The 26,401-nt window shown below is 36.9% G+C and overlaps 1 long non-coding RNA gene across 1 annotated transcript; it reads left to right on the top strand.

The window, feature by feature from the left end:
* The first annotated feature begins 1,179 nt into the window (after positions 1–1,179).
* On the top strand, positions 1,180–2,809 carry LOC127149994 (uncharacterized). The gene is made up of 3 exons (XR_007821912.1): positions 1,180–1,383; positions 1,499–1,772; positions 2,617–2,809. It is a non-coding gene; the product is annotated as an uncharacterized LOC127149994 (long non-coding RNA).
* Positions 2,810–26,401: the final 23,592 nt, after the last annotated feature.

The following is a 26,401-nucleotide window of genomic DNA, read 5'->3' as shown; positions in this document are numbered from 1 at the left end:
GGTGGAAGCTTTGTATGATATATATGTCAAACCAGGGGGTTTGCTCTTTTCGAAGGCCTTTATGCGGTTTGGGGCTTGTTGGTTTGGATACATATCTCTATTTATTTTTCATAAGATGCATAAACCTTTCAATGATATTTTGGTAAGTTAATTTTCATTTATTTAAGTTTAATTCCAAGAAAAAAACCTGTTATCATAGATCCTTTTGTTCTTCTCATACCATTCACTCAAAGGCTTAAATAGTAGACTGAATATTGTTGATCCAAGTAATTCTTGGTGTTACTCTAAAGTCATAATTGCTATAAAGGCCGAAGACATTACTTTTAGGCTTGAAATTATAAAGCTCATAAGTTTTTGTGTAGCTTAATGGAAGCTCGTAAGCACTGGTTATACAAACAAGGGAAAAAATGATAAATGTGGGTATCTTTTAAATTAGTTCCTTAGCTCCCTACCCGCTGTTGGTTCTTGCCTTTTTGTGGCTTATATACTTATTGTTGTTTCTGATATAAAAAAAACATAAAAATATATAATACAGGGAATTTGTTCCAACAAGGAAATTGGAACTTTAGGAAGTTTGTAGATTTTTTTATAGATGAAATTAGGAAGTTCGGAGATGGTAGGAATAGTACCGAGATGTTTATGTTTATGTTTATGTTTATGATATAGATGCTCTGTTTGTATATAAATGCAATATGCTTGTTTTAACTGCTAATTATGTTGTGGTATATTTTCTTCTTATCATGTTTTATCAGTTATCATATGGTATATAACTAGCGAGATGATATTTTCTCTTGGTTTTAGTTAGCTTTGAAGTTGCTAAATAGCTAGGGGGTTCATGGATAAGTTTCTAACTCTTTTTAACTATCCTGCTCTAATATACTATCAACGTTCAAGATGAAGTAATGAAATTCTAAGATTATACTAGTGTTGATGGCTTTTTTCCCAGCACATAGAGTGGGTAGAAGTTAGTGGATTACTTTTTTGCTTTTCTTTGGTTTGGTTGAATTTTTTAGAACCAAATAGTTTTGTTATTTTTGAAAAATAAGAGTCGAACCATCTGGTATGTAATAATTAATTGGTTTGGTTGAACTTGCATGCTACAAAATGTGTTGTATTCATTTTTATGTAATAATTAATTGGATTTTCCTTTACATACTGCAGGTAGACTACAAATTTTGCAAATATTTCCATCATGATAGTGTTGGTGATCTGATGGTGCATTAATGATTACGTAATTAACCAATTTAAGTTATCTACATGTAGATCCAGGAGTTCAATGATGTTAACAGCAACTACAAAATATCTATTCCAAGTACACAGGCTGGTGGTCTGGGTATCAACCTTACTACAACAGATACTTATTAGCTCTATGGTAGCAATTGGGTACTTTTCTCGACATACACTACATGGATTTTTTTTTTATTGCCAGTTTCTGCATTGTAGTTGATTCACCATGTACACTACGATTATACACTAGAACCCACAAATGAATTTGCAGGCCATGGATAGGTGGCACTGAATAGGTCAATTGAAATCTATACATGTTTGCAAACTTGCAACAGCTGATCAATCTATAGAGGTAGCTTGCTGATGGTCTTAATTTTTTGTTGGTATATTCATGATGGTATTCATCAGTATTCTGTGGAATTGACTTAACAAGTCGTATTATAAAGAGGGCTTTTAGTAAGTTGAAGCTTGAGCACCACGTGGTCATCGAAAAAGGCCAACTCCACCAGGAGCGAACAAAACCCAATGCTGCAAACATTGATAAGGTTTGTTAAACACATTTCAATTCGTTTTATCTAATTCTTCATTGACTACATTTTACTTTTGAATAGTTGAGTAGAGTCGTGATGTTTGGAATTTGTAGAAATTTTGGTAGAGAGCCAAGGAGTGTATTGAATTGGTTCATTTGGCCATGGGTAGCCCTGGTTTTCAGACTCTTTGGTTCTGAATTAATGTGTTTGAATTTGTCATTGGAAACCGCCTCCACTATGAACCTTTTATTTTTTTTCACTCTATTGTTACAAAAGTGGCTCTTTTGCCTAGGAGGTTTGTTTTTTTTTTTTTCACTCTAGGAGGTTTATTTTTTTCACTCTATTTTCACTCTATTGTCATGACGTCAAGCTTGTCCATTTCATTGAGAAGTTACAAGATTAAGGGTATCATTTTGGCTTTGCATATTTTTTATTATGATTTTTATTCGTCCATATTACAAAATAATCGAGATAAATTGTCTTTATTGTTTTTTTTCCTTTAATATGTTCTTCATATGTTCACTGTCCAAAATGTAAGTTGAGATTGAGAAAGGTTGAGAATGTGATTTCGGCTCTGAATTTGTTTGTATGTTAACAAATGCACTTTAATGTGGTATTTTTCCTTCATTTGTGCCTTTTCTTTTTGTTGTTCTCGTTTATCTTTAGAAAGTCCCAAGTTTTTTTGCTTGTTGGTAATTTAATCTATCTTGAACACTAACTTAAGCTAAAAAAGTATGATATTGCGTTATTCTTCTCTTCTTGCAAGTTTAGAATATGAATTAGTTTTAGCTTATTGGAGGCATTATTTGGTTTAGACTTAAAGTTCTTAGTTTTAATGCTATTCTCATTTTGTTTGTAGATTTCAAGGAGTTAAGAATAACGATCGGTGAGACCTTAACCTTGAAGTTATCTAAGAGTGTTGTGGTGCTTGGAGGAGGGTGATGTCTCTGTTTCTTATTATTACATATACTTTGTGTTTTATGATTAAGAACGATGATCATAGCTCGTTTTGTAATATGAATGATGTTTCTTCTTGTTATATATACTTTGTGTTATATGCAATTTGTTAAAATATATTTAGTTCGTTGATTTAAAGTTTGGGTTGATTTCAAATTTTCAATTGATGTGTATTTTAATATTGTTGGACATCAAAACAGGTGAATGATAAAATATATGGATATTTTAAAATATATAATTTTTTATTTGAACAAACCTTATATACTTGATACCTATGAACTGTCAGGTACACTTGACGTGTAAAACCTGTCAAAAATAAAACCTCCTTATTCTTGACACTGGATTAGTTGACGCATAAAAACTGTTATGTATAATTATATACTTAATGCTTTTTCAATGTCAAGTATAATTATACTTGACACTTAGAAACTGTCAAGTAAACCTCCATTATTCTTGACACTGGATTAGTTGACACATTGTAGTAGTGTGTCTACCCGACCGCTTACCTTTCTAAACAATCGCTTACCTTTTCCAACTTGCGGAGGGAAACTTAAAACGTAAATCAAAGCACTTAATGAGGGTGCTTTTAAAACCTTCTAGGAATACAATTTCGTTTAAACATAGGCTCAATTCCTAAATTCCATAACACATTTCAAATCTCATAAATACACGTTGGTTTCACTTATTCCTTGCACCAAGACATGAACCATTCTCTTGCATGGACTGTGATGACCTTTTCATCAACAACTTCCTCTACAATTTTCTCGATCCATTCTTTGTTGCTGAGACTTCCTGGCGCAATAAACATCTTTTATGCATTATCCCACCTCATTTCACCATGCAGACCTTCTTTACATGGCTGCCTTCACTTATTATGTGTAATAACAGCTAACTCATTGATAGGAATAAAACTAATGGCTTACTCTCAAACAAAACTTAAAATACAATCAATAGAATGTGAACTTTAAAACATAACATTAAAGCTTTCTTTCAAATCACGCTTTTCTATAAACGTAAATATACATTACATGACACATGATACATGAGACTTAGAAAGCAAAGTTTTTGAAAACTATAATCATTTAGAAAAATCACTTACTATACTAAGTTCCCTCCTTTAATGAGCACCCTCATTCGGTCTTCTTCTAACTTAACGATCTTTGGCTTTTCTCTTTGTAATTCAGAATAATAATCCTTTCCTTTTGTCTTCTTCTCTTATTTATATTAATCCTAAGTTGGATTAGTCATTCTTTAAATTCCTAAAACTTTGTCAGCTCCTATTTAACTAAATTCTAAGTCTTCGCATGCCATGACACCTGGAATCCACTTCTATGATTTGATAATTAACCCCGAGAATCTCATTAAACCTCTTACACGATTGTTTAACCTTTTACACGATCGTTTAGTCTCTTGTAAGATCGTTCAACCCTCTTGCAAGATAGTTTATCCTATAAATGATCGTTTCCTTCTTATACAATCGTCTAGCTTTCTTACACAATAGTTTAATTTATTGCACGACCGTTTACGTTCTTAAACTATCCCTTACCTTCTTTTTAGGAATGGGTCTCACTCAAATTATTATGCAAATGTGATTGCAAGTATATTGACAATAATGCACACGTTAAAATTAGTTGTGTAACTTGAATGGTGAATCTAGTTAAATTTTGGTGAAAATCATCAAGTGTTCAAAGACTTATTTCTCTCAAGAACTCATAAAATTGATCATTTTTTTTATCCCACAATCAAGTTCTAAGCTTTCAGGATAGTAGAGAAGACTTTTGTTTGGTTGTTCACAACTTGATTTTATCCAATTTCATCGAGAATTGAGAGAGAATTTTGAACTTCAAAGGTAAGTGTTCGTAAATCCTAATTTTTTTCAATTTTCTTAACATGCTTTGTAACGCCCCAACAAATTTGATTTTTCATTTATTATTAATATTTAAGTGTGGTTATGGAAAATTTGAATTTATTTGAGGAACCTTATCTTTTTGATTTTTGATTAATCAAGGTTTAGAGGCATAATTATTTTGATTTGGATAATTAAAATGGGTAAGGTTGTTGATGAAGATAAAGCATTTGAGTAAGCTAATGGGTTGTTTTAATTGGAAAAAGAAAATATTTTGTTAAGGGGATGTTGTGTTGGATATTCCTTAAAAATTTAGGATATTGGGGGATTTATTAGGAGAGAGAGAAAGTTGTTGATTTTTAATTAATTGAAGGAAAAGAAAAAGGGATTTTTTTTCTTTTATAAATGAGCCTTGGGACCCGTGCTTTAGAAAATCAAAAACAAAAAAAAAAAAAAGAGAAAAGGAGAAAAAGGAAAAGGAAGAAGCCCTAGCCGCCACTCGTCGCCGCCGCCGCCTTCCGCCAGAAACCGCCCTCGGGCGTCGCGACCGTTTAGCCGATCAGATCAGCCCGAGCCGACCGCCCTTTCGAGCAGCCGCGCGTCGCAGATAGGAAGTCGACCATCGCAGCCGAACTCCCTCGCCGTGTGCTCCAGCCGTCGCCTCCGTCGTAGCCGAACCGTTCGCAGTCGCCAACCGTCGCGTGAAGCTTCGTCGCGCCGTGTTGCCAAGCAGCAGCGACCGTCGATCGTCAGCCGCACGCCTCCAACCGTCGAGAGCCGAGCCCGCGTTTCGTACCGCCACCGTACCCGAAGCCGACCCGCGTCCCTACCGTAAACCGACCCGCGAGCGCCCGCGCGCCGTATCCGAGCCGATTCCAATCTTCAAGCCGAGCCGAATCCTACCCTCTAGCCCAGCCGACCCGCCTGTCCTTGAGTCGCCAAGCATATTTTGGCTCTTTTCCACCTAATTTTTGGTAGGTTGATTGTTTTTGGCATACCCAACAAAGACTCAATTTTTGGACCTAAATAATTTAATTTGAATTAAATTAAATTATTTTCCTTAAGGAACATCTTGGACCAAGTGATTTTTGCAGCGTGGGACTTCTTCGGTTAAGGGCTTGAACGTTGCGACCTCGACCTAGGGTAAGTTGTCCCAACCACATTTGTTTATTCTTGGGTCATTTGGTGATTCAATTACGAGTTTTGGTGTTTTCAACATTTAGGATCTCGCTGCTTGGAAATCACGTTTTCTGGCCGTTAGGGCTCGTTGAGCAAACCTCCAAGTAAGAGATTTCTACTACTAGCTCTGTGATTAGAACCGTGAGGCCGCATACACCTCCATTTATGCATGTTAAGGACTAGACTGTATAATACGTGTAATTAATGAGAGCATGATGTGATTGATGATGTGGTTACATGATGACATGATATTGTGATGACGTGATTTGATATGACTGTATGTTGGTTATTGAAGTGAGAAGTGAGATGATGACTAGACTGTTATGACTACATGATAATGTTATGTTTATGCATGCTCTGGTTAGGGTACTGTTAGCTTGTTCTATTAGAGTCGTACCTGCATGGGTGTCCTTCGAGATCACCACCTATTTGGGACTGTGTGGTCCGACGGGATGCCAGTCTAGCATGGATATAGACATGATTTGAGTGATTTGACGGGATCCTCGCATCCCGATTATCTTAGTGTTACCCCCGGGTTCACTACAGACCAACATGTCCTAGGTGCTCCCCCGGGACACCGAAGACCAGATTTTCGTTCCTACGGAAGCGCATGTTGCACGTGTTCGGAAACGTGCCAGAGATTGGGTACCATTTATAGGACTCTAATAGGAAGCTAATAGGCACCTAATGGGACTAGTAGTGGGTCCATTACTGAGTATTTTATACTCACTCTCTCTATATCATGTTTTTCAGGTAGAGGCCGAGGTAGGGGCAGAGGCAAGCTGGCGAGCGACCAGAAGTGACCGTGGCGAGCCATAGGGATTTCTGCTTCCGCTTACGCCCTGTTCTAGGCGTTTTGTGCTTGAGTTTCATTTTCTTCCTTATTTACTATTTTCGTTCTTTAAAAGTAGATAGGGCCCGAATAGGATTTTACTTTTTATTTATGTTTTGCTCACTACATTGATTTGATTTTATAAATAAAATTCTGAAGTTTTATTCGTTTTAACTAAACTTTAAGGCTTAAATCATGTGTTTTACATTCAGTAATGACTTCGGCTCAGTATAAGGAGTTGGGTCCTTACAGTTGGTATCAGAGCCCAGTGTTTTAGGTTCTGTAGACTGACCTACGATGTAAGTCATTGTTTTGTTTTGGTTTTACTTCACCCTATGGCTATACGGTCCTTCGTCACTCGCCAAGTATGTCTCAAAGCCTTGCTAATGTTAAGATTATAATCTGGTCTGAATAGAATAAACTTAGAAATTTGAGTGTCATGTTCTTGTGGTGAAAGTTTTTACTGGTGAAATTTAGGGAGAATGCCGCCACGTAGCGGTGCACGCCGAGGAGGTGGTAGGGGAGGCAGAGGAGCCGATCGTGGCCAGCCGGAGGAGCAACCCGTTGTACCGGCGGTCGACCCTAATGCACCTGTCACCCAGACGGATCTCGCTGCAATGGAGCAGCGTTATCAGGACATGCTACAAGCTGCTCTAGCGCCTTTCCTCGCTGCCCAGCAGAACCAGGCCGCCCCTGTTCAGGACCAGACCGTCATTCCTCCAGCCTCGGTGGAAGCTCAGCCCGTGCCAGTTCAACTGTCGGCTGAGGCCAAGCACTTGAGAGACTTTAGGAAGTATAATCCTAAGACTTTTGACGGATCCATGGGCAACCCCACAAAGGCCTAAATGTGGTTGACGTCCATAGAGACTATCTTTCGGTACATGAAGTGCCCAGAAGACCAGAAGGTGTAGTGTGCAGTTTTCTTCCTGGAGGATAGGGGCACCGCCTGGTGGGAGACTGCTGAGAGGATGCTGGGGGGCTACGTCAGCAAGATAACCTGGGAGCAGTTCAAGGAGAACTTCTATGCTAAGTTCTTCTCTGCCAACGTGAAGCATGCCAAGCTACAAGAATTCCTAAACTTGGAGCAAGGCGACATGACCGTGGAACAGTACGACGCCGAGTTCGATATGCTATCCCGTTTCGCTCCCAAGGTGGTAAGGGATGAGGCTACCAGGACTGAGAAATTCGTTAGAGGTCTCAGACTAGACCTCCAGGGCATCGTTCGAGCCCTCCGGCCAGCCACACATGCTGCTGCACTACGCATAGCACTGGATTTGAGTCTGCAGAAGAGAGCTGATGCGTCCAAGGCTGCAGGCAGAGGGTCGAGCCTTGGTCAAAAGAAGAAGGTGGAGTCGCAGCCTGCCCTGGCACCGCAGCGAGACTTGAGGACAGGAGGCGTCTTCCAGCGGCATCGTCAGAAGCTAGCTGCTGCAGGGACGACGTTGAGAGAGCTACCTCCTTGTGGGAGGTGTGGGAGAGTACATGGAGGTCGTTGCTTGTTAGAGAGCGGGGTTTGCTTCAGATGCAGACAGTCGGGGCACACTGCTGACGCGTGTCCTCGAAAACCCTTTGAGACGACACCGCACCAGCCTTCTGCTTCCCAGCAGGGAAGAGTTTTTTCTACTACCCGTCATAAGGCCGAGCGAGCTGGTACAGTGGTGACAGGTACGCTCCCAATCTTGGGGCATTATGCTTTTGTACTGTTTGACTCTGGGTCGTCCCATTCGTTCATATCCTCTATTTTCGTTCAGCATGTGGGTTTAGAGGTAGAACCGTTGAGTAGTGTTTTGTCTGTTTCTACTCCATCTGGGGAGGTCCTGTTGTCTAAAGAGAAAATAAAGGCATGTCGGGTAGAGATAGCCAATCACGTGTTAGATGTGACCCTGCTAGTGTTAGACATGCAGGACTTTGATGTGATTTTAGGCATGGATTGGCTGTCAGCTAACCATGCAAGCACAAACTGTTTTGGTAAGGAAGTCGTCTTTAACCCTCTCGCTGGGCCTAGTTTCAAATTTAGGGGGGCTGGCATTGTGTGTATACCCAAGGTCATCTCAGCCATGAGGGCTAGTAAATTACTCAGCCAGGGTACTTGGGGCATCTTGGCAAGCGTAGTAGATACCAGAGAGTCAGAAGTTTTCCTGTCCTTCGAACCAGTGGTAAGGGAGTACCCTGACGTTTTTCCCGACGAGCTTCCAGGACTTCCGCCTCCTAGGGAGATAGACTTCGCCATTGAGTTAGAGCCAGACACTGCTCCTATCTCGAGGGCCCCTTACAGAATGGCTCCAGCCGAGCCAAAGGAGCTGAAGGTACAACTGCAGGAGTTGCTGGACAAGGGTTTCATCCGACCTAGTGTGTCACCTTGGGGAGCCCCAGTGTTGTTTGTAAAGAAGAAAGATGGGTCGATGCGCCTTTGCATTGACTACAAAGAGCTGAACAAGGTGACTGTTAAGAATCGCTATCCCTTGCCCAGGATTGATGACTTATTCGACCAATTGCAGGGAGCCACCGTCTTTTCTAAGATCGACCTGCGATCAGGCTATTACCAGTTGAGGATCAGGGATAGTGACATTCCTAAGACGGCCTTTCGTTCGAGATACGGACATTACGAGTTCATTGTGATGTCTTTTGGTTTGACTAATGCCCCTGCGGTGTTCATGGATTTTATGAATAGGGTGTTTAAGGACTTTCTAGACTCGTTCGTCATAGTTTTCATTGATGACATCTTGATTTACTCCAAGACTGAGGCTGAGCATGAAGAGCATTTACGCCAAGTTTTGGAGACTCTTCGAGCCAATAGACTGTATGCCAAGTTCTCCAAGTGCGAGTTCTGGCTGAAGAAGTTATCTTTCCTTGGACATGTGGTGTCCAGCGAGGGAGTTTCTGTGGATCCAGCAAAGATCGAAGCGGTGACCAATTGGCCTCGACCGTCTACTGTTAGCGAGATTCGTAGTTTCCTGGGCTTGGCAGGTTACTACAGGAGGTTCGTGGAAGACTTCTCACGTATAGCCAGTCCCCTGACCCAGTTGACTAGAAAGGGAACCCCTTTTGTCTGGAGCCCAGCTTGTGAGAGTAGCTTCCAAGAGCTTAAACAGAAGCTAGTGATTGCAACAGTTCTGACAGTGCCCGATGGGTCGGGAAGCTTTGTGATCTACAGTGATGCCTTCAAGAAGGGGCTGGGTTGCGTGCTGATGCAGCAGGGCAGAGTAGTTGCTTATGCCTCCCGTTAGTTGAAGAGTCGTGAGCAAAACTACCCTACCCACGACTTGGAGTTGGCAGCAGTGGTCTTTGCACTGAAAATATGGAGGCACTACCTGTACGGTAAGAAGATACAGATCTTCACTGACCATAAGAGCTTGAAGTACTTCTTCTCTCAGAATGAGCTGAACATGAGGCAGAGGAGATGGCTTGAGGTTGTGAAAGACTATGACTGCGAAATTCTGTACCACCCAGGTAAGGCAAATATAGTGGTCGACGCGCTGGGTAGGAAAGTTGCACATTCAGCAGCACTGATCACCAAGCAAGCTCCCTTACTCAGAGATTTTGAGAGAGCCGAGATTGCAGTTTCAGTAGGAGAGGTTACCTCATAGTTGGCTCAGTTGTCAGTACATCCGACCTTGAGGCAAAGGATTGTCGTTGCCCAGCTAAATGATCCTTATTTGGTCGAGAAGCGTCGTTTGGTAGAGACAGGGCAAGGTGAGGACTTCTCCATATCCTCTGACGATGGCCTTATGTTTGAGGACGTTTGTGTGTGCCGGAAGACAGTGCAGTCAAGACAGAGCCGTTGACTGAGGCTCACAGTTCTCCATTTACCATGCACCCTGGAAGTACGAAGATGTACCAGGACTTAAGGAGTGTCTATTGGTGGAGGAACATGAAGAGAGAAGTGGCAGATTTTGTCAGTAGGTGTTTAGTGTGCCAGCAAGTGAAGGCACCTAGACAGCGACCAGCCGGGTTGTTGCAACCTTTGAGCGTGCCAGGATGGAAATGGGAGAGTGTGTCGATGGACTTCATTACAGGACTACCCAGGACCCTAAAGGGCTATACACTGATCTGGGTTGTTGTTGACAGACTCACGAAGTCGACCCACTTTGTGCGAGGGAAATCCACTTACACTGCCAGTAAGTGGGGGCAGTTATACATGACAAAGATTGTGAGACTACACGGAGTACCCGTATCCATCATTTCAGACAGAGATGCTCGTTTCATATCGAAGTTCTGGAAAGGACTTCAACTTTCTTTAGGCACGAGGTTAGACTTCAGCACAGCCTTCCACCCTCAGACTGATGGTCAGACAGAGAGTTTGAACCAGGTTTTGGAAGACATGCGTGCTAGAGTTTTCAGGGAGTTGGGACTCCTATTTGCATCTAATGGAGTTCGCCTATAATAACATCTATCAGGCTACTATCGGTATGGCCCCGTTTGAGGCTCTGTATGGTAAGTGTTGTAGATCTCCCGTCTGCTGGGGCGAGGTTGGTGAGCAAAGAATGCTAGGCCCCGAGTTAGTCCAGACCACCAATGCAGCCATACAAAAGATCCGAGCTCGTATGCTAACAGCACAGAGCAGACAGAAGAGTTATGCTGATGTACGATGTAAGGATCTCGAGTTTGAGGTGGGAGACATGGTCTTTCTGAAGGTAGCACCTATGAAGGGTGTTCTGAGGTTCGAGAAGAAGGGGAAGCTGAGTCCACGCTTCGTAGGGTCGTTTGAGATGTTGGAGCGGATTGGTCCCGTGGCTTATCGCTTGGCGTTGCCCCCATCTTTTTCTGCAGTGCATGATGTATTCCATGTCTCTATGCTGAGGAGGTATGTCGCAGACCCGACGCATGTAGTGGACTTCGAGCCACTGCAAATCAGCGAGAACTTGAGCTACGAGGAGCAGCCTGTCGAGATCTTGGCAAGGGAAGTCAAGAAGCTCTGTAGTCGAGAAATTTCACTGGTCAAAGTTCTTTGGCGGAATCATGGAGTTGAAGAGGCCACGTGGGAGAGAGAAGAGGACATGCAAGCCCAGTACCCCGAGCTGTTCGAGGATTAGAACTTTCGAGGACGAAAGTTTTCCAAGGGGGAAGATTGTAACGCCCCAACAAATTTGATTTTCCATTTATTATTAATATTTAAGTGTGGTTATGGAAAATTTGAATTTATTTGAGGAACCTTATCTTTTTTATTTGTGATTAATCAAGGTTTAGAGGCATAATTATTTTGATTTGGATAATTAAAATGGGTAAGGTTGTTGATGAAGATAAAGCATTTGAGTAAGCTAATGGGTTGTTTTAATGGGAAAAAGAAAATATTTTGTTAAAGGGATGTTGTGTTGGATATTCCTTGAAAATTTAGGATATTGGGGGATTTATTTGGAGAGAGAGAAAGTTGTTGGTTTTGAATTAATTGAAGGAAAAGAAAAAGGGATTTTTTTTCTTTTATAAATGAGCCTTGGGACCCGTGCTTTAGAAAATCAAAATAAAAAAAGAGAAAAGGAGAAAAAGGAAAAGGAAGAAACCCTAGCCGCCACTCGCCGCCGCCTTCCGCCAGAAACCGTCGTTGGGCGTCGCGACTGTTTAGCCGATCAGATCAGCCTGAGCCGACCGCCCTTTCGAGCAGTCGCGCGTCGCAGATCGGAAGCCGACCATCGCAGCCAAACTCCCTCGCCGTGTGCTCCAGCAGTCACCTCCGTCGTAGCCGAACCGTTCGCAGTCGCCAACCATCGCGTGAAGCTTCGTCGCGCCGTGTCGTCGAGCAGCAGCGGCCGTCGATCGTGAGCCGCACGCCTCCAACCGTCGAGAGTCGAGCCCGCGTTTCGTATTTCCACCATACCCGAAGCCGACTCGCGAGCGCCTGCGCGCCGTATCTGAGCCCGCGCGTCGTATCCGAGTCGATTCCAATCTTCAAGTCGAGCCAGATCCTGCCCCTCTACCCGAGCCGACCCGCCTGTCCTTGAGCTGCTAAGCATATTTTGGCTCTTTTCCACCTAATTTGTGGTAAGTTGATTGTTTTTGGCATACCCAGCAAAGACTCAATTTTTGGACCTAAATAATTTAATTTGAATTAAATTAAATTATTTTCCTTAAGGAACATCTTGGACCAAGTGATTTTTGCAGCGTGGGACTTCTTCAGTTAAGGGCTCAAACGTTGCGACCTCGACCTAGGGTAAGTTGTCCCAACCACATTTGTTTAGTCTTGGGCCATTTGGTGATTCAATTACGAGTTTTGGTGTTTTAAACATTTATGATCTCGCGCTTGGAAAGCACGTTTTCTGGCCGTTAGGGCTCGTTGAGCAAATCTTCAGGTAAGAGATTTCTACTACTAGCTCTGTGATTAGAACCATGAGGCCACATACACCTCCATTTATGCATGTTAAGGACTAGACTGTATAATACGTGTAATTAATGAGAGCATGATGTGATTGATGATGTGGTTACATGATGGCATGATATTGTGATGACGTGATTTGATATGACTGTATGTTGGTTATTGAAGTGAGAAGTGAGATGATGACTAGACTGTTATGACTACATGATAATGTTATGTTTATGCATGCTCTGGTTAGGGTACTGTTAGCTTGTTCTATTAGAGTCGTACCTGCATGGGTGTCCTTCGGGATCACCACCTATTTGGGACTGTGTGGTCTGACGGGACGCCAGTCTAGCATGGATATAGACATGATTCGAGTGATTCGACGGGATCCTAGCATTCAGATTGTCTTAGTGTTACCCCCGGGTTCACTACAGACCAGCATGTCCTAGGTGCTCCCCCGGAACACCGAAGACCAGATTTTCGTTCCTACGGGAGCGCATGTTGCACGTATTCGGGAACGTACCAGATATTAGATACCATTTATAGGACTCTAATAGGAAGCTAACAGGCACCTAGTGGGATTAGTAGTGGGTCCCTTACTGAGTATTTTATACTCACTCTCTCCATATCATGTTTTTCATGTAGAGGCCGAGGTAGGGGCAGAGGCAAGCTGGCGAGTGACCAGAAGTGACCGTGGCGAGCCATAGGGATTTCTGCTTCCGCTTACGCCCTGTTCTAGGCGTTTTATGCTTGAGTTTCATTTTCTTCCTTATGTACTATTTCCGTTCTTTAAAAGTAGGTAGGGCCCGAATAGGATTTTACTTTTTATTTATGTTTTGCTCACTACATTGATTTGATTTTATAAATAAAATTATGAAGTTTTATTCGTTTTAACTAAACTTTAAGGCTTAAATCATGTGTTTTACATTTAGTAATGACTTCGGCTCAGTATAAGGAGTTGGGTCGTTACATGCTTAATCTTCAAAATTCATGAAATTTAGAGTATTTTAGTTTCATTCTTTTTTGTTAGCATATTAATTTAACTTTCACGACCAATCTCCTAGCTAGTACCATTGCGATCATCATTCCAGTTTGTGTTTCTTACTCATACTTGGTAGACTCTCTTTATCTCTTTCTTTTACCTCTCTTCCTTAATGTACAAGTGTTATTGTACTTAATCACCTCCTCTGTCTTCACACTTCCAAACTCACGTGTTGTCGCTTTCGATTGTCGTTGTCCAATTTTTTTTTTTTTTTTTGGTGAGATTTTAGGTGTTTTAGGTTGTTGTTTAGGTTAAATCTTGCACAACAATTTAGTTTGACCAAAGATTTCTTGTACCATGATTTGGTTAGGACTTTGAACTTTGGGGGATGATAATGTTTTGTATCCTTCAGATGGTTGGATGGTCCAAAACCCTTCTTGGATTCACTTGTAGTTCGAGAATATGGTAGCCCTATTGGATAAACGTTTGGAGTATGGTAGGAGTTTGAATTTTATGTTTTTTTTTCTTTTTAACATTCTCAAGTAATTAGATGTTTTTTAGTACAAATCTTTAGCTTGTTGTATATCCTATTATTTGCTCATCTACCATAATAACGAGAATGCAAAATATTGGATAACATTTAATATATAAACTTTTAATTTGTAATGCATCTTAAAAGATCATATAAAATATATTATAGATTAGGCATTATATTGAGTTAACATTTTGAATATTTATTTCTATTTCTAGAAGTAATGTGAAACAATGATTGGTTGTGTATTTGTTGAGTTTCATAGTTGCTAAAAAAGAAAGGAAAAGACTTCACACTCTTTGTTGCTAATCTTACTTGAAATCACTTCCAAAGTAGAAGGGAAAAGCTAGAAGTTCTTTTTGTTACTAAATTTGTATATGTTAGTTTCTTTACCGTGTGTTTCTGAAAGCCAAGCATTAGAGTACTTCTAGGTGTCTAACAGTAGGATTAGCGCTTAATGTAAGAGAGTTTCATTCTTGAGTTATAGCCTCTCTTTAGGGTTACCTAGTGAACCGTTTCCAATGCTGATAAGTAGACTTTACCAATATGGTTATTGTGTATAAAAGAGATTTGTGTGATTATGTGAAAGGCATGTTCCTGAGTAACAATCTTTCTTGCACTTTGATTTTAACCTTTGCATTATTGACCAATTAATCCCATGTTTGTTGTGATCTTAAGAAGGTAGAATGACAGTTTCTTATTTGCTTGTATCATGCCTGCAAATACAAAGTGACTATAAGGTTATTAACTTAGATCAACGGGTAGGCTTTTTTTTCTCTCTCTCTTTTTATTTTACAAAGGTGCTGAATTAAATTTGGTTGAGAGTCATATCCTCAAATAAAAAGGTAAATTAAACAAGTAAAAAAACAAAAAAAAAAAAAAAACCTATTACGTACAAATCTAATGCAAACTAGAAAAAAAATGATAAAACACAAGCTTAAATGTCTCGGTACCATGATATAGAAATAATAATAAAAAAAAAATCTAAACAAATTATACATAAAACAAAAAAAAAAAACAAAAATAAATACACACGATCAAAATTCATGTAGATAAAATGAATAAAATGAAACCAAATAAAACAAAAGAAAATATTGAAACACAAATCAAATCTGTTACCCAACGAGCATATACCGAAAACATTCAAATCCAAAAAATCATTAATTAGATACTCATAAGAAGGTGGATATAGGTACTAAAATTTTGATGAAATTAATTACTATTAAAACTTAGATACTAGGGTGAATAAAATTAATTGTCTTTAACATTATTATTAAAAGCAAAAATCACATCAAACCAATATCAACCATGTTAGTAACATTGTGTTATTAACATCTTCAACTAATGAATGAATAGTTTGTTTCTTTCACAATAATTTATAATCACCCCACTAAAATTATCTCGTTTGTCAAACCAATGGATGAAAATAAGTTCTATATGATTTTATATTTGTCTAAAATCAATTTTAACAACATTTCCTTTATTGGTCAATTCAAAAGTAGATTTAGGTAATATTACTCCCATGCATATCCTACGTATTTGGACCAAAAATCTAATTACAAGCATTTTATAAATTCATTTCCGAACACACAGTCTAAAACGATGGCTCATATATATATATATATATCCTACTGTCTAAATGTGTATTCAAGTTGTAAACCTTTGGAGGATAATTCTAGAATCGTACATGTTGTAAACTGTAGTAATTGTAATACATCACAATCAATATCTAGCTTTGTTGACTTAACGACAGAAGAAAGAAAGAAAGAAAGAAAGAAAGAAAGAAAGAAAGAAAGAAAGAAAGAAAGAAAGAAAAAGGTTAGGATTTATTAGAGACAGTTGTTGAAGGGAGAAAAGGGAAATGAACAGCAAATTGAAGCTGCTACTGTATATATTTCGGTCCTCCTACTTTAGTTTTTATTTATTTTAGTCCTCCTAACTTTAATTAAAATGTATTTCCATCTCTTAAAAATAAAACAAAAGGACTAAAATAATCACCTCAAAACATTTTATAGAAAATGAACCAAAAATATTAAATAAAAAATAAGATGAACATTTTAAAGAATGGATTAAATTAATTTAGATGTAATTAAAATGAAGTGCAAAAGATAAAAATTAAAAAAAAAAAGAAAAAAGAAGAAGAATGAATTATGCATAATAAAATAAAAAAGAATGAAGAGAGAAGAGAAAGAGGTATATAGATAGTTTCGATAGAGTTGAAAAAAATGGAGAAAAGGTTATAGGTTTTGCATAGAAGAGAAATGGCGGTGAATTTTGGAGAAGGGAATCACGAGAAACTTGGGGTTTGTTATACAACAAATTTATTCCAAACTTTGCCTCTCATCTCCTCCAACTCCTTTATTAATTTACTTTTCCAATTTGCAATTAATGTGTGGCGTGGTTCCAATGGCAATATCATTTCTTTTTTATTACTTTACATACCCACCTACATAACCCCTTTACCTATATATGTTTTATCTTAAATTAACAATAAAATAAACCCTTTCTTCAATTTCATTTTTATTATTTAAAGATCCTACAGTTAATTAAATGATTGTAACTCCAATTCTCTTACTTTTATATCGTTAAGATTATTGAATTACGACTTCAAATGTTGAGAGCAAGTTCCTACGGTTTAAATGTTTGTATTTAATATAATTTCAAATATATTCTTGTCAAGACATATCCTATATTAAAATTTGCACTTTCAATTTATGAATACAAAATTACTAAGATGTTATCACCATTATTATTTCTTTTATTGTTGAATAATAATGACGAAACAGATTGGAATAATCTAATTTGAACAAGAAAAGGTAAACATATGTTAATATATAAGCTAAGGTTCAAATTAGTTGAATTAATTCTCATGTGATTTGTTGGTTTGCAGAACATGAGTTCCTCTGTGCCTGTCAGCTGCAATTGCAAATGAGTTAGCTTTCCCCCAACTCATAGAAATCGATTTTCCTCCATGCATCTACAATTTAATTTTAAGATCGTCCATTTATACCATCTTTTTTTCTACTCCTCAACTCCCATTACCTTTCTTCATTCTTCTCTCTATTTACCATTTACTTGATTTCTCTAATAAAAATATTAACAACAATAAATTAGTAGACTTAACTCCGGATGGAAACCATTTTTAAATTTGGTGCCTCCACTAGGAAACCCTTTTTAATAGGTAAGGATTATTTCTTTTTTAGTTCCAAAACATAACCTGTGGAGTGAAAGATTTAATCTCTATATTAAAACATATAGTTTAATTGAATTATACTTAATTATATTTTTGTTACAAAAATTATAAGTTGATATGCAACCAAAATTATATATAAGTTGTTATTCATATTAGTTAAACCTATGCATATCATTAAATTCATAAGTTTAAAATAAGTTCAAAACTAATATTAGCATTTCCTTTTAGAATATCATATTACAAAATGAAATTAACCTATCAAAAGGTTATTTAAGAGAGTTACGTTTAAATTGGCAGAAAACATCATATTTATACAAAAAAAATAAATAAATAAATAAATAAAACAAATGAAACGGTTATCTTAGTTGTCTTTTAATCATTTTGTTGATTACGTGAAGAAAAAGAATGGATACAGCGGTTACAAATACATCTTTACAACAAGGAATTAAAGTAGTTGTAGATATCATTTTGAATTCTTCTTCTTCTTCTTCTTAATGATTGTATAACATACAACTTATAAATTTGAATTAGTAATTTTGGCCAATATGAAAATTGGCTTCATCCATAATTATTTTAAATTCAAATCTCCATAATAATACTTAATAAACAGAACGAAAGAAAAAATAAAATGAAAGAATTTGGCTTCCTTTTTTTTTTAAATTATTTTTCCTCTAATCAAATTTTAAAAGTTTATTTGTTTTTTTATTTTTCCATTTTCACTTCCTTCCACTAGACTACTTTGATTGATTAATACCAAAGCTTAACATTTTATTTCGAGTGTAAATATCGAACCAGTTGATTTGGACCAATTAACTACTTTTTAGTTGAAACTTATTGGAATGGATACAATTTGGTTCGATTTGACTTGGTCTGCCCAAACTACATAATTTTACTTGATTTGCTATGAACCACATGATTTGTGCATGGATAGACACTGATAGAAATTTATCGATGGTTATCAATATCCATTGTTGCTAGAATCTGACTGTCAACAATTGAAAATAACAACTAGACAATTAACAGTAGATCTCTACAAACCAAAGACTCGTTAATGCCTAAGTCACGGAGCTCGCTTTCTTTAAGACGCTTCGCGACTCTGCACTTGGTTGTGCAAGCAGCTCTGAAGGTACCACAACATCCCTAAGATAAATAGCTACAAAAAATACGACCAGTTTGCACGAAAACTGGTCAACAAAACCAAAACCTTCTCGAAAATAAAAATTTGATGAAAACCATAAAAAGATAAAGAAGAAGGTGAAGATGAGATGGTTGTGAAAAGTAGGAGGAGAGCTATGGCTTTTATAGCCTCTGTGAAGCCAATGAAAGAAAATGTAAAGCACGTTCCACAGCACGTGCGTTTATTTTCATATGACACGTGAAGGAGGATCATTCCATATAAGACATATGGATGATCACCATTGAATGTGAAGACTAAGTGTGAAGACTGGTTTTGTAAAAAAAAGGTAAATAAATAAAAAAATTATTTTACCCACTATACTCGCATTTGTCTAATTCCTCGCCCTTTCCAAAACATGGGTATCCACATTTTCTTTGCTAATGTTGTGCATAAGCAAAGACATCTTATTGAGCCTTTACATAGTGTAGATGATTTAGGATATACTAGAGTAACTGATGGTTTTGAACTCTACCTCTAACAACATCTCACACCATAACATTTATAAGGTATAGTTCGAAAATCCGTGCTTTAAAGCCTAGCATTTATATCCCAGTTTAGTGAATGCTCTAGAGAATTTGCCTAAAAATTCATAGGAGGCAGCTTTGACCCCCACATTCACATAGGTGAGTCTATCATGAATACTCCCGTACCTAGGTATTCTACTTGACATCAAGTATAGATCTCATTAAGAACGCAATTCAACCTTTTCATATACTTCAGTATATCATGATGTGACCCTAGGTCATATAAATAAACTCCTGTATCATTTTTGCACGATTCATTTCATATCGCTTGTGATCAGTTATTTCTCTTCGAACTGGTTTCTTAAGTTGGGTTTTCCTTATAGATGATTTATTTTTCTATGAGCATGAGTCTTATCCTTTCTAGGTTTTAAAAACATTTTGTCTAGTCAGTCCTTTCGTCAAATTATCTGTCAGGTTCTCATCAGTCTATATATAATCCACTCTAACAGCATTAGTTTTGGGGAACTTTCTAATAATATTATGCTTACGACAAATTTGTCGTCTCTTTTCGTTATAATAACAGATCTAAACTTTTGCGATTATTGTAGTACTATTGCTTGCTTATATGTGTTCAATGAGTTTTGAGCTATCGTGAATGTGGAATTTTTGTTCTAAGTATGTGACTAGACCATATGACTGAGCTAGGGTTATGCGATAAAAGGAACTGACACCTACTTATCCGTTGCTCATGTCTAATGATACAAAAGTTTTTCTATCTTTTGCTCAAGTATAAATGAAAGGAGAGGTTTCCTAGATAAGCCAAGGTCGAACATAGTGAATCATTGTTATTTAAGGTTATAACATGTGATTTTAACTTCAAGTGGTGTCTGTACAATATAAATATATTCACAATATCATCTATTCTAAGTATGACTATACTACATGCAAGGAGAAACAAGGAGAAACAAGATGGAAGTGAGTTTAGTGGTTAAGCATGATACGAACTTAGTTTTGTTTGGGCGATCTAAATGAAGGAATATCTATGTGAATCGGGTGCATTACAAGGTTAATTAGTGATTCTGGTGATACGAATCATTTGTTAACTTCAAATTTAGGATGAGCCTTCTCTCGGTGCCTTCATCATACTTACTCGCCTTTTCGGATGCAAATACTCGAAATTACCATATGAATTTATCTAATCTATATTGATCGTATTATCTATAACTTATCCTTTATTGAGACGAGTAATCTCTCGGTGTCTCATTGCCACACACTCACATTTCTGATATGTATGTTAAGGAAGAATTCAGTGATAAAATTGTACTTTTACAATTGTATCACCGTCTAATTAGTTAAGTTCAAGTTGTTACTCTTTCAAGTGACAACATCTAATACTTCATTCTTTCTCTCGAATAGAATTTTGTATTGATTAAAGCATCTAACTAAACAAGATAAATAATACCAACATCCAGATTCTTTAGTAACTAATTATGTCTTGCATTGTATCATGTTTACAAAGAAGTAATGCTATGGAGGGATAAAGAAATGGGAGAGTGAAAGTAGTAGTAAATTTCATTTATAAATAAAAATGTAGGCCTTTTGACCATAGAGTTTAGATTACAAATACAAAATCAAAAGAAATTACAAGTGAAAGCCTAAGGAAAGGAGTCGAGCCTCTGACCATAATTTCTTGTGCTCATTGGCTCCATTTTTGCCTAATACAATGGAGGGAAAAATTGGATATGGATTTCTTTCAACTCTCTTCTAAGCTCTCACCTTAAATAGAGAAGAAAGGTAGTGGATGAAGTTACACTTGATCTCTAGTTTTTTCCACACGTTTTCTTAAGGAAAGAGTTCTGTATTTATAGGTGAAAGTTGATGGGACTTAACATCGTTTGGACGTCATTAATTCTCTGATAAATTTGCACAGCACCGCAAACATTCCTTTCGTCCTTTTCTAAAATTCACGCCAACCATTCTTGTCTTCTAGCGATATAGATCACCTAGCCTCACTCTTTTGCCTTCTCACCTAGTTGATGCGCGCCTTCTCAACTGACTTTTGTCACTCTTCTATTCCTATTTCTTTTGCCTAAAAATCATGAATTTAGACATGAAAACCGGGATAACCAAATGTTTTACTTGTTAGAATAAATACTTTAAATCTATATAATAGATTAACCCAAGATCATTCATGCCAAAATGTCCAGAATAAGTTACATACCAGATTCTATTGTCAAGTATAAATTACATACCAGAATCATTCTCTTTGAATTGATGATGGCTATAAAATGGTTATTGTCTTCCTCAACCAAAACCCCAAATGTCCTTAGTGGGATCTTTCTCTTGATGGGATAAAAGAATGATTGAGTGCTTATTGTTTTGGTATATTGGGGACCACAGCCTTAGGGTTCTTTATATACTAGTTTAATTAGGATCCCCATTAAATCTTAATCAATCTAGGAATAGACTTCTATCCATTTAGTCCATACTCAATTAGGAATTCTGGGCCTTATAATTAAATAGATCACATGATAAGCCTAATAAAAATAAAATAACCCAATGTGATAAATTATTCATTTACATACATAGCTCACACTTTATACGTATTATTTAAATACATCTAACAATCTCCCACTTGGGCTATGTTTGTATTCCTGATATAATTAAATCACATAAACCTTAAGCGCGCATAAACAGGTTATTTTAATAATAGAATTCCTCTTTAGCTCAATCTGGTCCATCTCTTGTATTAGCATGGAACCGAGGCAGCTTTTGTCACTACTCCTTATAACTAAACCTTTCTTGATCACCAATTCCAATATATTCAATGACATAGTTCAAGTATGAATGGATAACATGGAAACTACATGCAAAGTGATCTAGATCATGCCTGTTTCCAACTGATCCAAATTCTTTAGTGAGATCATTCTTAAAAAAACTTTATGATAAATCGCATTTGCAAACTACATGCATGATAAACAAGTTTAGATGATAAAACATAAACCATCAACTTTATTCTATATAGAAAATAAATAAATTATGGTCAAAGAACATCCTTAATAACAAACTCCCACTAAACTATGGAATTAGAAATTGACTAACACCAATATGAGCAACGTACTCAAGGAAAACTTTAGTGGTGTACTTTTAGTCAATGGATCTGTCTGTATCGAGTTTGTTCTTTATGTGTTCTATCAAAAATTTGACCATTATGAACTTTTTCTTTCACAACTAGAAGCTTTACCTCTACATGCTTTGACTTTGTATTGTTTCAGTTGTTATTGGAATACATTGCTCTTGAGTTATTGTCACAAAATAATTTTGTTGGTTTTTGTCAACTACTATTTATAGCCTAGTGACAAAATTTTGCAACCATATTTCATGACTAGATGCCTTATAACATGCTATAAACTTCACATCTCTGGTAGAAGAAGCCATAAGTTTTCGTTTAACATTTTTCCAAAATATAACTCTTTCAACCAACATGAAGTAATAGCTTGAAGTGGATCACAAATTGTATTGACATCCAACATAATCGGAATCAAAATACCAAATGATCTCCAAAATTTCTGATCTCCAATAAGTGAGCATATAACCTTTTATTCTTTGTAAATACCTTATAACTCGATTGGCTGCTCTCTAATGATCCATTCTCAGATTGCTCAAATATCTGCTTAATACTCTAACTATGAACACATTAGACTTCCAATAGCTGATGCATAGGAACCTTATGCATCTTCTTAATCTCAAGTGTGGTCTCGGGGCATTGACCTAAATGAAATTTATCACTTTTAGCAATGAGGGTATCTCTTGGTGCACAATCTTTCATGTTAAATCCACTCAAAAAATTTAATGTAGTTCTTTTGTGATAATCTCAAAATACCAGAGCAATCTCACAGTATTTCTATTCCTAATACAAAAGAAACATCACCAAGATCTTTAATCTCAAAATTCTTTTTGAGAAACCTCTTAGTGTCATGCAATAAACCTACATCATTACTTGCTATGAGTATGTCATCAACAAATAACACCAAGAAAATAGATTTACTCTCGCTGAACTTGTGATATACACAATCTTCTACTATATTCACCTCATAACTAAAATAGGTAATTACTTCATGAAATTTGTGATACCGTTGACGAGAGGCTTGTTTGAGACTATAGATGGATTCCTTCAAATTTGCACACTATAGACTTTGAATTATTAATTACAAAGTTTTCTGGTTGTACTATATAAATTGTCTCAACAATGTTTCCATTGAGAAACACAGTTTTCACATCCATCTAATGTAGCTTCAAATCTAAGTGAGCTACTAATGCCATGATTACCTTGAAAATAGTCTTTTGATGAAACCAGAGAGAAAGTCTCTTTGTAACCAATGCCTTCCTTTTGAGTAAAACCCTTTTGGTTTTAAACGTTGATTTACAACCTATGATTTCACTCCTGATGAAAATTCGAAAAGTTCCCAAACGTCATTGTCTTTCATGGATTTTATTTTCTCTTCCATAGTATTTATCCACTTTTGAGAGTTAGAACTTTGTAGAGCTTGTTGGAAGTTGGTTGAATTATCTTCCATTATGCCAATGTCATTCTAATGTTCTTGAAGAAACACAATATAATCATCTGAAATTGCACTTCTCTTTTCTAGTGGATCTTCTTAATGGCACTTCTTGAGATTATTAAGTTTGCACTTCAGGGACTTCATTGTTGTCTTGTTCTATAAATGGTTCCATAGTGAAGTCAAGAATTGGAGTTTGAACATCATCTATGGCCACATTAGGAAAATAAACTAATTCCTCTTCAAAGACAACTTTCTTTATGTTATCTTCCCCTTCAAACTCAACATCCTCATGGAATTTGGCATTTTTAGTCTCAAAAAATGATTTCGAGGTAGGATCACAAAATTTGAAACCCCAAGAATGCTCATAATACCCAACAAAAATAGCAGCTAATAGTTCTTGGGTCAAATTTTCTTTCGTTAGGCATGTAAGGCCTAGCCTCAGTTGGACAACCCCATACGTGAAGATGCCTAATACTAGGCTTCTTTCCTATCCACGACTCATAAGGGGTTTTAACTATTGCTTTAGTAGGTACCTTATTGAAGATATATGTTGCAATCTTTAGTGTCTCACCCCAGAGGGATTCTGGTAAAAAAGAATGACTAATCATACTTCTTACCATATCCTTAAGTGTTCTATTTCGCCTTTCCGCTACACCGTTCATGCTGAGTTTTCTTGACATGGTGTATTGCAAGACAATTCCACATTCCTCTAGGTATTTGGCAAAGGGTTCTGGACGTTGTTTACTTGATCCATCATATCTACCGTAGTATTCACCACCACGATCAGACTTGACAGACTTAATTTTCTTTCCAAGTTAAAGTTTAACTTCAGCTTTAAAAGACTTGAAAACGTCCAAATATTGAGACTTCTCATGAATTAAATATAGGTACTCATATCTTGAATAATCGTCTATGAACGTAATAAAGTATTATTGTCCATTCCAAGGAGTCGTAGGGAATGGATCACAAATGTCTGTATGTATTAGTTTTAAAACGTCTGAACATCTGTTGGCACCTAATTTCTTATGTTTGTCTGTTTTTCCTTAATACATTTCACACAAACTTCAAATTTGCTTAAATCAAGGGAATCAAGAATTCCATCTGACACAAGTCTCTGAATTCTCTGTTTAAAGATGTAACCTAAACGCTTGTGCCACAACATGACATAATTCTCATTTAATTTACGCTTAGTACCACATGATTTAGACAACAGGACCTTGTTATATGAAGCATAAGAATCAAGCATATATAGGTTATCAATTAAAGAACCGATACTAATAAGCTGGGAGTTTTGAAAAAGACTAACTTTATTATTTCCAAAAGAATAAGAAAAACTAAACTTATCCAAACTGGAAATAGAAAATAAGTTCCATCTAAATGACAGTATAATAAAAGTTTCATTCAAATCCAAAAAACAATCAGTTTTTAAAAGTAATCTAAAATTTTCAATAGCTTCAACTTCAACTGGTTTGCCATTGCCCAATCTTTCAGCATCATTTGACGGTCAGCTCTATAGGCAACCGTGTATGAATATACTTGTGTGAGTAGTAGCACCAAAATCTACCCACCAAGTATCTGTAGGTACAACAGTTAAATTAACTTCATAACAAACCAAAGTAAGAAGTTTACCCTTCTTTATATGCCATTTGACGTACTTGAAACAATCTTTCTTGAGATGACCTTTCTTTTTTGCAGAAGAAACAAGGATTCTCCATAGCTTGTTTCTTATTCTGCTAAGATGTCCTTTCTACAGCATCCGTAGTTTTCCTTTTTTTCTTACCATGAAAGTTAGTTGCCAAGTGAGCACTTTCTGTCTTTTCTCTTTTAATCCTATCTTCTTCTTGCACACATTGTAAGATAAGTTCATTAATACTCCATTTATCCTTCTGAGTATTATAGCTTATTTTAAATTGAGTGAATTGTGTAGGAATAGAGATAAGTACCAAATGCATGAGTAATTTTTTATTTATCTTGATAGTGCCTTTAGTTTACCAGCGAGATTGAACATTTCCATAATGTACTCCCTGATGTTTCCATTGCTCTTATACCTCATGGAAGTTAAAGTAGTCAAAATACTACTTGCTTTTTCATTTTTAGCAAAATATTTTTCAATATTAGCAAGGAACTTTTTGGCATTTTTACTTTTAGTGATAGAACCCGGAAAAGACTCTGGAATGGAGTGCCTAATAATCTCCAGACACATGCGATTTGATCATTCCCACTTCTCAATATTAGCCGTATTTAGCTGTTCCTTTTAGTAGAAGCAGGTTTATCAGTCCTTAATGCAAGATCCAAATCCATACACCCGAGAAGTATCTCTAGACTTTCCTTCCAAATCTTAAAATTCAATCCATTCAGCATAAGGATTGAACTCATATTACCAGATATTTGAGCAAGACCAATTGAACAAAGAACAAGCAAATAAATTATATACTCGCAATTAATAGGTGTCATAAAATAAAATATGACAAAATAATTTAACATATATGGTAGGCCTCTTTTACAAGATACCTAACACAACATTGATGTTCAACCTTTGGGTAAAGACATCAACTATAAACGGTACTCTCAACGTAGTAATCAAAGTACTGACGGTAAACTCTGTAAAAAAATTAGCCTTTCTTTGGA

Source organism: Cucumis melo, chromosome 6, assembly GCF_025177605.1.
Source record: "Cucumis melo cultivar AY chromosome 6, USDA_Cmelo_AY_1.0, whole genome shotgun sequence".
NCBI classification, from domain to species: domain Eukaryota; kingdom Viridiplantae; phylum Streptophyta; class Magnoliopsida; order Cucurbitales; family Cucurbitaceae; genus Cucumis; species Cucumis melo.
The sequence above is the reverse complement of the archived record's forward strand: the minus strand, read 5'-3'. Positions and strand labels throughout refer to the sequence as shown.